This window comes from Fopius arisanus, unplaced genomic scaffold, assembly GCF_000806365.1.
Source record: "Fopius arisanus strain USDA-PBARC FA_bdor unplaced genomic scaffold, ASM80636v1 scaffold00028, whole genome shotgun sequence".
NCBI classification, from domain to species: domain Eukaryota; kingdom Metazoa; phylum Arthropoda; class Insecta; order Hymenoptera; family Braconidae; genus Fopius; species Fopius arisanus.
In genome coordinates this window covers 1093532-1105142 of record NW_011887767.1, presented here as the reverse complement: position 1 = coordinate 1105142, position 11611 = coordinate 1093532, and the positions used below count along the sequence as shown (strand labels likewise).

Here is an 11611-nt window from a genome sequence, read left to right as displayed (position 1 = left end):
GTATCTTAACTCCTCTGAAAATATCGCATGTGTCACGCACTCGGTCGCCGTCTGTGTCTCGTTGTATTACCGTGCAAACACAATAGCCTATCATCTTTGAATTATTAGCATTTAACAATACTGTAGAAAAATGAGAGAAAACCGAGAGTTACAGCTGCCAAGTTACTCCTCATTTTTACCCTCTATCTTATCTCGTGAATGTTTATAAGTGAGTGTTAGTTTGAGTTATGCGACCGCGATGAACAAGCGATATTACCCGTCTACCGTATCTCGGATTGTGGAGGCGAGATAGGAATATTTCGAGAGTTAGAATTTTTTCTTTGCTCTGTTGTTAAGGAACTTTATGGTTATCTCGGAGGAATTTCACGGCCCAAATAAATCATCTCGATGGAGATTTCATTTTTTCCATCAAGAAACATCGAAATTTCAATTTCCACGCGTTTTATCCAAACATTTCCATGAGGTTACGTGTCTCGGATAATTAATTAATTAATTAATAATTTTATCAAGATGCAGAAGAGATAATTCAGCGGTTATTTTTATTTGCCGAAGCAAACGGTCATTTGTCGCATTATTGGATGTAGTTTGGGACCAATGGGGGAATGAAGATAGACAAAGTGAATGAAGGGGAAGCACGAGGGAAAAAAGGGGAAAAAAATAGAGAGGGGAAGGAACAGTGGAGAACAGGGCCCAGAAGTTTCAGCATCCCTTTCGTCTTTTCTCTTCTCCACTGGCTCCTTTGGAGGTTTCTCTCTTGTACTGCAGCTGCCTCGTTACTCTCCGAATTTTATGTCGGCAAGTTCGTGATGCACGAAAAGAGCACCGACGTGGAATCTTTATTGCAGCAGGAGGTACGCATTAATGTACCGTCCAGCCTCTCTCTCAATTTTTTCCCCATTCTCCTCTTATTCATTCGTTTTTATCATATCCTCTTCTTCTTATTTATTTTTTTACTCTTCTGCATCCCAACCGTCTATATCTCAACGATACGCGGGACAACGATTTGCCGGGCTTTGAAGGGGTTATCCAATGAGAGATCGCGCCAAGCTAAAGTACGACTACGACCGCGATATCAGACATACCATGAGTGACGCCAAACATGAATTCAAGATCCAAATCGCCATTACATCTTATTGAACCGCTCAAAAATATTTCCTCTATTTTTCGCCTTTTTTCTCATCATTCAACGATGAAAATATAAATTATTACATAAATCACACTCGGACGATTGATAAAAAAAAAAGGACAAAAATACGGGCAAATAGTTTTACTTTTTAATTCAATAATGGTTCCAGGAATTTTCTGGTTTTACTTATTATTACAATCTTAATTTCTGAAAGATGTGGAATTTTCAATTCCCTTCACGTGTCGTATCAAACGCGCCATGAGTGACGTCTAACATGAGACAAAGATCCAAATCGCCATTACATCCTCTTATTGAATCGTTTTGTGCGCTATGGTACACGTGTTATCTTACCTTTTGTTTTTCTACTCTTTTTTTCTCTTTCGATATTCAAATGGCATGCGTTGCTGCAGGTATGGGCTCGACCGTTGGGGGGAATACGTATGGGATAAAAAAATGACCGTGAGATGGAGAGGCTCATTTGCAAATGTGAAATACAACGTGTGTGTGAACAAAGATGAATGGTAATTATATTCTGTGATTGAAAAACTCAGGGCTGTGAGATTTCTCTGCAGTTGATGCTCGGTGATTGGGGGTTATGGATTATGCAATAATTGCTGATCGATTGAGATGACCGATTGATGATTGGGCATTGATTGAAGGGTGAGAAAAAACCTTTCAATTTTCCCATTTTTTTTCAATCTAAATTTCTCTTAAGAACAATCAATCGAATACTTGTCACCGATAATTACCAGTGAAAAATAAAACGCTCGAAAGACGTAACGAATAATCTTCTTGGCAATCGGTAGAAATCTCGTCAGTGGATTGCGATAATATTTCATGGTAGAGATAAATGAGGTAAATGACAGTACTTCAAAGCCACTGCTATCACAACATCTGAGAATACATCTCGATAACTCATATCGTTAATTAAACTGAGTGGAGAGTGAAGCAAGTGGAAAAAACAGATGGAAAACGGGAATAAATAAAAATATAAATTTTATATTAAAGTTAAAAGCGTAACGATCACGATCTGGCAAATGCGGGTTTACTTGGTGCTGCCCACACGAGCCGGTTTAATTAGTCTCTCGCGTCTTTTCTGCTGTGTTAGCCCTCCAAGAAGGGCTCTGTCTCATATCTGATGGTGGAAATCTCCGATTATTCGACAACACGCAATACCACCCGATATGCATGCGACATCCGACACTTTTACTACATTGTAAGATATACGGTAAAGCCGATCGCGTGTCGATATTTGTGCGGTGCCTCTCCTCAACTACTTTCATCACACGTTCTCACCATTTTCTTATCTATTTTCCGTTGTGTCCAATACTATTACAAATTTATTGAAATATCAATGGCAAATCGTCACTAAATTTCATTCACCTCGAAAAAATAGATTGAGCCTTTCTGTGAATCTTTCTGTGAATTGGATTTGGAGTGGATTGAATTGACTTGGAGAGATGTCGAAATGAAAACAAAACTATCATCAAAATATTGATATTCTGTTGGGTGCAAGTTGTCATTGATCAGATATGGTACACGCCACAGAGTCCCCTGAACAGTATTTCCATACAATGTAATTAAGAGAGTGCAGGTCGGTCTGGTGATCCTGGGTGCGACGACACGCACCACTAATGCACGTTGCGCTCTGTCGACACTCCATTGCATTCTCCGCCTTGTGGCAATGTTGACTCCTTCGCGAGTTGCCTTGTACCATCCAAAGATACTTCTATCAATCCATGTAAAAATTGGTGAAAAATTATAGCAACTGGTGCACACGCATACCCGAGAGTTGATACAGCGTAAAGTGCATCATCCGGGCTGTAGATAGGGGAGAATCTGGGACCAAGCTTGGGCCAACCTCGAGCCAACCTCGAGCCAACCTGCAGGGCAACTTGTCAGCCGACATCATTATCGATGCCGGCAGGAAAGTCGTTCCTTCCTCCTTGTCGCCTTGTCGCCTTGTCGCCTCGTCGCCTTTCATTTCATCCAATTCTCTCTTTTCTTCAGTCCTGTCTATATTTATTACGACTCTGGTATTTATATCTTCGCTAGCCTCTGTAATAACTAATAGTGAAAAGCCCCTCTACCACGGATTCCACCGCCATATTGGAGACACGCCACGTGTTATGTCTTTCTAGATAAATCAAGGCGTTTCGTTAATGTTTTTTGTCTCATTTTTGTGGATACCTTGTTCTGGGGGGTCGTTTGTTATCGCACGAACATGAGTTCGGGTTCAATTATAGACCGGGAGACATCACACTTTTTCAATCATGAAAAAATAAAAGTCAGTTTTACAGACTTCGTGGAGAGACAATTTTCCAAATTTATACGGTCACTGCAATAAATTTTTCCAATACCAGTTTTAAAAGTGCTCTCTAGAATTTTTCATCGCTGTTAATTCCAAGTACCTCGCACTCCCATTTTTCTGTGGATAAAATGGAAATTCAACACGCGACTCTAAAGAAGACCCGAATTATAGTTTGCAGATGGAGAAAAATTAATCCCGCAATTCCGTCTCATGTAAATTTCTCGATTTTATCGATAGCACACGAGAATTTTATTGTTTATAGAAGCCGTCCAGTATTAACGGAAATAGTATACTTAAAAAGCTATTTGTCAAGTCCTTCATGAATCAAGATAGTGGACTCCACAGGCATTACAATGCACTTTTTTGTTCGATGACTTATCGGGCTTTTTTTCTTCTTCTCGTTACTCTCTCGCTCTTCCCTTTTGACATGTGCAGACGGTATTTATCCCTTTGGAATCGTTCTCAATAAACTTACATCGTATAAACTTTGTGCCTATATCATTCTCGCGTTCTCCCGCGAGGCTAAACGCCCCGGCAATTTCGTTTAATGGCCCGTAACGAGCGTCGCAATCTACATGCGCTCCACGATGCAGTGAACTTGGCCGAGGAAATATTGCCCCAAAGATATTCAAGGATTTTTCGGTATCATTGCACTTTATATCGTGGACATTGATTTTAATTACAGGATTTTAGTTACTTTGTGCGACCCGCAACGAGGAATTTTATTATTTTTAGTTGCTCATTTTTATCAAGTCCCACTGGTATTTTCCATCGGCTATGTCAATTTTTCAACTCGAGGCATGGATTATATTTTGATAAAAATGTTGCTCAGTAATTCTTGAAAATGGCCACTGGGGAAAAAATAATTCAACGACGGTAGAAACAATTTTTCGTGTATGTCGTTATCAAATTTTGTCCAAGTGGAAAAATGAAATATTTTTTATTTTTCTGATTTTTCAAAGAGTATCCTCTTCTGGTGTCACAAGATATATCCATACGAGACGTGCTTCCGTCGGTGAAAGATAGTCATTTCTGTTTCTCTTTGGAATTCCTGAGAATAGCCTGTGAGAGTCCGCCAGACACAAACTACGCAGACGAATAATAATAATAAAAAGAATGTACCTGGTTGACGGATATGAGGGAAATACAAAAACCCGATGAAACAATCTTACCCCGGAATAAATCATCCGATATTTATTTATCACGTCGAACGTACATTTATCTTATCTATTTGCGGAGAGTGATTCACATATTTTTCAGGCAGATAAATGTCAGATTAAAGTGAAAATACTCGTGCCATTTCGACTCATCTGCTCTCTCAAATCCCCAAAAATCTCGGACTTTTATATTTCAATCACTCACTTCTCATAACTGATAAATTCACCTTTTTATTAAACGTGTGACATAAAAAAACAAAAACAATTAAAATGAGTGAAAATTTATGGGAGTGCAAAATTCGGAGAAGATTTTTCCCGGAGTAGCAATAAACATTTCAAGGCATAAAGTACGAAGACTTGGTTTCCTCATTAAAAGCACAAAATGCCAATTTCCATATATTGAATGCGTACAAATGCAAACAGATAAACTCCAAACTCAATTAGCAACCGGTGGTATAGAGATTGTTATCACCCACCACAAAGTGCACTAATAAATGCATTTATCGAGAGGCAACGAGTGGTAAATACATATCCCCATAATCCACATGCTAGTGAGATTATTCTAGGATGAGTAACACACGCAAGGGGTTGAAGTAAAATATACAGAAGATTGTAGATCCCTTCGAGACAGAGGAAGAAGCCCTCCGAAGGTACCCCGGGGGTTTCCTCGACAAAAGAAAGCGTGCACGAGTGTGGAACCGAGTTTTGTCTGGGCGTAACGAATATCTCAGAGCAAAAGAAACGAAAATAATAAAAAGCCAAATAATAAGCAAACGACAGACTTGTATTGCACAGTCGACAAATTCGTGACCCAAGTTGCAATTAGAGAACTTTATTGTGACCATTTTGCCTTGCACATGGCGAAAATGTCGACCGAGGGGAGGAACGAGCTCATATTTTTTGTCAAATGCATTTGCTTAGGCTAGAATATTCATCCCAAAAACCCAAGTAGTTACGACACGTGTGAAACACATGGGTTTTCGCTCCAGGAGTCCAACCCCCCTTGACCTTTCCATCTATTCCCTCCTCGCGGTCATAATGCATCCGAGACATCGTTTCGTATTTTTCTTTTTCATCTTTTTTTTTCCCATCGTCTCTTCGTCATGTACAATTTTTCTCGTTCACTTGCTCCCGCATGAGTGTCTCCCTTTTATTTTATGGGGAAAGGACCCAATGATGGGTTGTGCATGGGAATATTTTTCAGAATCCTGAAGGGATTTTCTTTATGAACATGTGTGAACTTTCAGGATGTAATCTGGTGCTTCTGATGGCCATGTGGGAAACCTGATTGAGGCCTCAATAATTTTTGCTTCTTTGACTTCCGATCAAGGACAAATCATTATTCCGTGAACCATTTCAACTGAGCCATTCGTTTTTTCGGCTTTTTAGACTCAATTCACTGATAAGATGATATCTTATTATATTCAGCAATCGATGATTCCATCACTTCAATTCCAAGCGATACAGTAATCACGCGGTAGCAAATTTAATGAGATAACAGCCATATCGGCGGAACGTGAATTATCGTGTCGTGTCATTAATAATTCATCCGTGTTCTATTAAAATGAAAAATCCAAATACATAAAAAATATTGAATTGAAAAAATTGCCAGCAGTTAATGTAAATGTCGTCTGTAAAAAACAGTCTTTTTTTTGCTTAGAGTGGGTCGGGACTTCCTACGATTTCTTCACGTGGTCATTGTAGACATTGTATTGAGGTCTTAAGCCAGTCTAATACTTCATACCGGTGATACCAGCGTAATTGTTAGGGTTGTCCGTGGACAAGGGCATCGTGTGTCCACCTACGTGGCTGCTCTTGAATTTTTTTTTCACTAAAACATCGCACAAAAAATTTGTCTCTTCACACACTCGAGACCTCATCCTCACTTGCATCATAAAACTTACCATTCGTTATTTTAATATTCAGATCTCATATTTCCGAGTATCAGTGGTGGTTTTTGTGGCTCGATCGCGTCTCGACCGCGGAGATATGGATTCCACTGACTACATCTCATCTACCAGACGTCGATCTGAAAAATGAGGACGAAAACATGATTTAAACATATTCAAGTACTTTTACCCCCTTTTTTTTCCAAGAAATTCTACTTGAAATCTGTAGTGGGACTTTCCTGTTCGCTGTTTTATTTAACCCATCAATTTTTTTAAGTGCACACACTGCAATTTATAATAATTAATTCCCAATGTTCAACAGATTGTCTAATTCGCCAATTTTTTTTTCATCCTACGACTTTATTCTGCCACGTGTAAGTCCATGGAATGTTTTTTCATCCTTCTCTGGTGAATCGCTCGACAATCCTGGGCTTATGTGTTATATAACGAGATAACGACAGTGCCTTGGACTCACTATGTGGCATTGCCTCTTACATACAATAGTAGCTGGATAATTTTAGACATGGCTCTCCCTTCGACGGGGTCGTTTCAAATTTCCGTCCGATTCTCGTGCAAACGAACAGTTGCGTGTAATGGATACGGTGAATTTACAAAAAGATTGAGGGAACGGATGAATGACGCCCATGTACTTCGAGTACATGGAATCGATCTTACGACAATGTACGATATTCTCGACAACACCAGCTAATCAAATACAAGTGTTTGCCAGGTGGTATTTCAAGAGTCACGAGGCTTAATAAAAAATTATTTCTCTTTCGTTGAGTAATCTGGATGAGGAACCAATTTCAGGCCGAGGGAATTACATTTTTTATCAGGTTCTTCAGAGTCTTTTGTAGTCGAGTTGGAACTAGTTGGAAGATTATAATTTATTGAGGATAATTCAGGGTAATGAGGGGGTGGAGAATAAAAGAAAATTATTTACATACGTCCACTTCCTAAACGAAAGGTACACGAGGTTTTTCGTGATATTTCATTTATCCGATTTCCGGATGAAGCGGAAATATTGAAAATTGTCAGTCACGTTTCCTTTACGCGTGAGGAACGCCAAGTACAATTTCGGGATTAGAGATTCTATGAAAATATTACACACAATGTATCCCTAATATTTAAAAATTCAAGGGCATAGGCGACACCTCCGGGATTTAATAACGGGAACCTGAACGAAATAATGAGAGAGTGATGCTAATCTCTGGAGAGGGTAACTTACTTTGTCAATGAAGCGGACCCTTCAATGACCTTTCTGCGATCATTTCAATGGTCGTAAAGTACGACAACCTTAAGTGCCTCTAAAAGCCTCCACCTGAAATTGTTATGTCATTTTCGTTAATGTTTTATGGGCCGTTGTAAATGCATTTCCGCTGGATCGAGATTTTCGTGGAAGATTTTGCTGTTATAAATTTTCACATCGTGACAGCTACTTTTCATTATTGTAAAAATTACAATATTTCTTGCTTTTCATTATTCTTCACTATTCTTCTCCTCACGTCATTCCATTCTTTTTTTGCAAAAAATCCGCTTTTTTTTCTAATAAAGCCTGAATTACTGGTGTTGAAATATCGAGCCTTTCGTAATCCCATTTATCAAATTGCTGCGAGTAAATATCAACCTAGTTCCACTCCCCTGACCAGGAATGCCCCCTGATAAATCAAAACTAAAAAAAAAAAACACCAACTAGCTCACAAGAAAATCTCTGAAAGTACCTCGATTCATTGGAGGTCCGGTGATTGGATTGTTATACTGATTGCTCTCATTCTTTCCAAGTGCATTGAAATGGAGTGCCGGACTTTATTGGGTCATTGACCATTCGGTCATGGACAATTCCATGCGGCCCATCCCTCCTCACCCTTTCGATCTATTGCTCCTCCACGCATGGAATTAATTCCGGGGGTTCCACTCAGTTCAAAAAAAGAGAAGAAACCGGAAATGTGTTCCATCGTGCCGGGGTAAAGAAAAGGCGAAACTTCCGGTGTACTCACGTTCCCCGAGGGGTTCTCATTCATGCAAAAATACGCCATTGAATTTTGCCGGGCAAGCATTAAAAAGAACCGAAAGGCTAAAAGATTGTTGGTGGTAATGTCGCAGTGATATTAACGCAATGACTGTATGACTGTAATAATGGAGTACAAAGTCCGGTAGTTCGAGATTATTTTGGGGTATAAATGACCGCAATGTACGAATGACCGTTGGTTAATTACCAGCGGTCGTCCGTTACGAGATGGATCGAGAATTCCAAAGGGTGACTGGGCTTCACCATGAATTCCTTACCCCGTCTTTCCTCGGGATCGTTATCCGAAAATAGACACCCAAGGAGAGCAAGAGAGGAGTCATGAGACGTTTGGCTTCATAGCCAGTTTGCAACAACACAACCATAGAGAAATAACCATTGGATTACACTTGACGTGTCTGTCTCCTTTGGACTTTGAAATAAAAGGGAGATGAGAGAGATAAAGAACAGTGTGAAGAAGTATGTTAGATATTTTCTGGATAACTCGTTAGTACACTTTGTACCCAACATTCAAGTGCCCTCGAGAAAAATACGTGATTAATTGAATATTCTCCAAATCCACTCTATGAATATTCCATCTGATCTACCGAGTCAATATTAATCCAGAACACCTGAGGGACACATTGTCCTCTCAAAGAGGTTTGATACAGTTGTTGCTGTGCAAATACTCGATTCATTTGCTATGCAATGGGGAATATATTCGATGGACTGTAAGCCGAGACGATTAATCCAACCCAGACATCTCCATTTTTCTGAGGTACCTCTCATTCTCTTGGTGAGGCTTTGGGTCTTTGAGCTCGACCAGACGTGGGACATTGAGGGAAAATTCATGAGCCAATGCTCCAACTGAGCGAAATGGTGGATCCCTCAGCGTTGGCAGCTGGTCAAACAACTCAGGAGCCTGTTTCCCTTCTTCTTCGACGTATTGGGACAGTTCTCGTATTCCATCCGTGTTCTTCAATATCCAACTCATTCCACTGAAGAATACCTATTAACTAAAGTCCACAGGGAAGACTCTACACGTGTCATTCACATTCTTCAACACATTATGTGGATTTCCCAAAGAATTCATCTTCTCCCTTTAATTTTTCACACAGGAATTAATGAAAAATTATATTTGATGTGATATATTTCATCAACTCGAAGTTGTTGAAGATGGAGGCAGTATTAAATGAATATTTCTGCAGATTCTCGTCAAACGAGTCGTCTGTTTCGCTCACTTTCACTAAAATTCAACCTCCAGAAACGTATTTGCCACTTAATGGTTTACGAGATGGGATGAGACTCAATGGCTTTCCCCTCGATATTTTATTGCCAATCCACATCATCTCCGAGAGTCAATCCTTACAAGGAGAGATACTTTCGGGGAAGTTTAATTCATTGAAGATCAGATCCACTGATAACATTTTTTAAAATTCATTATGTCATTTGATTTTTGAAAGTCTCAAATGAGAATAATTTCCGAGTGTCTCAAGCCTGAAGGATAGCCTGAATTTTCTTACCGATAAATAAAGACATTTCCAAATTCTAGAGTAAAATAATTCCTTCGGGGAAGGTAATTAATTGGACATGAGGTCTCGTGATAAGGTTTTATTTTTTTGTAAATCTTGATTTTTAGAAATTCTCAAATGGGTATGATTTTATAATTTGGGAGGACTGAAGGGTAACTCGGTATTCACAATCAGATGAGGAGTAGCTTAATGCAGGTCTATCACACCATGTGGCGTGACGGGACAACCAGGAGCTCTAGAATCTAGAGTCTAGGTGGTGTAGGCCAATATTGTGGCGGCAGGGGGTAAATGCCTAGGGTATATCTGCATCTCTTTTTACGAGATGCAGGTGGATTCCACGCGCATAATCAGAAAATACCGAGGGTGGTAGATATGGGGTTGGGTCGAGTGGCCACTTTCCTCGTTCATGTGAATTGGAATCGCACATTAGAGTCCCAGGTGATTGCACTCACTTTGTACAAATCACCATTATTATTATATATTTCAATATTAATTCTCAATTAATTACTAATTCTTTATTTAACTGGAAGACTTAATTATGGTTTTATTGAGAGGAAAATAGTTTGACTATTCGATAGCTTAAGCTAATTGCGACGGGCTAATTACCCTTTTTTGAGCGGAAAACCGGAAGATCGATTATTGCAGTTGATTGTCACTGTACCATGGGACCATACCACCCTCTTTCAGGGTGTGGCTCAATCAATTACCCATGTTGAATTGCTGTGGGAGGTGCGGCCCTCTTCGGGGGCAAATTCACATAGCAACAACCCTCTAGCTCATTGTACACTTCAAAAAAATACCGAATTATTAGTCCACCGAGGGACAATCTTGGAGAAAAATTACGGGACTAGTGACCTAATGAAGAAATTATTCACCAGTGGAAAGTTACTGTTGATGAAAATCTCGAAATCTTAAAAATATAGCGCAATTTTTCGTTACTCACCACTTTCTCTTGGATTGAATAAATTTCCGATCCATCAAAAAACCTATAAAACCTCAAGGACAACACTAGATACTTCTCCACGTGGCGATTAATCTCTGTGAATACTAATACTGAATTTCCACTTTCTTCTCCTAAAATTAAATTTCGCAATGAGAAAAAAGGACAGACAAAATGACGTGACAATCGCCCAATCGAGATCTGAAATTCGTATTTTCATAATTTTTATGTGATTCAGAGATATTAATACATATATATGACGCTATAACGAATGGGAGAGAACTATAGAAGTGTCTCAATACTGGAATGCATTTTTTTTTGTACTGAAGGAACGGATCACGGCTTGTGCAATCTCGCATGCGTGAATATTCGCGTGAATCCTTAGAATACCTCGCCCCCCAGATTTGCCAACGAATATATATTTTCTCCAGTTCATCCTAAATTGAATTGTACGAAACACTTAAATTTTCAATTAACTCTAAGATATTATTGCCTCAATTTAGTAATTCACTCACTGGTCATTTAAAGTGCAATTTTTCAACAGTTTTGAGAGGATTCGTTTCTCACAAGAATTTTTTCTTCTTGGCGCGCAAACAAATGGAGTAAAAAATATAAAGTAAAAAATAAAAATCTACGCGTATGAACCCGCGC

At 39.3% G+C, this 11611-nt stretch overlaps 1 protein-coding gene across 1 annotated transcript in view; it reads left to right on the top strand.

The window, feature by feature from the left end:
* Nucleotides 1-278: 278 nt before the first annotated feature.
* The window catches only part of LOC105265221 (uncharacterized), a 34071-nt gene continuing 22738 nt past the window's right edge, over nucleotides 279-11611 (top strand). The window contains exon 1 of the mRNA XM_011302620.1: nucleotides 279-305. The gene's annotated coding sequence lies outside the window, so the exon portion shown is untranslated. The remainder of the gene's footprint in view (nucleotides 306-11611) is intronic.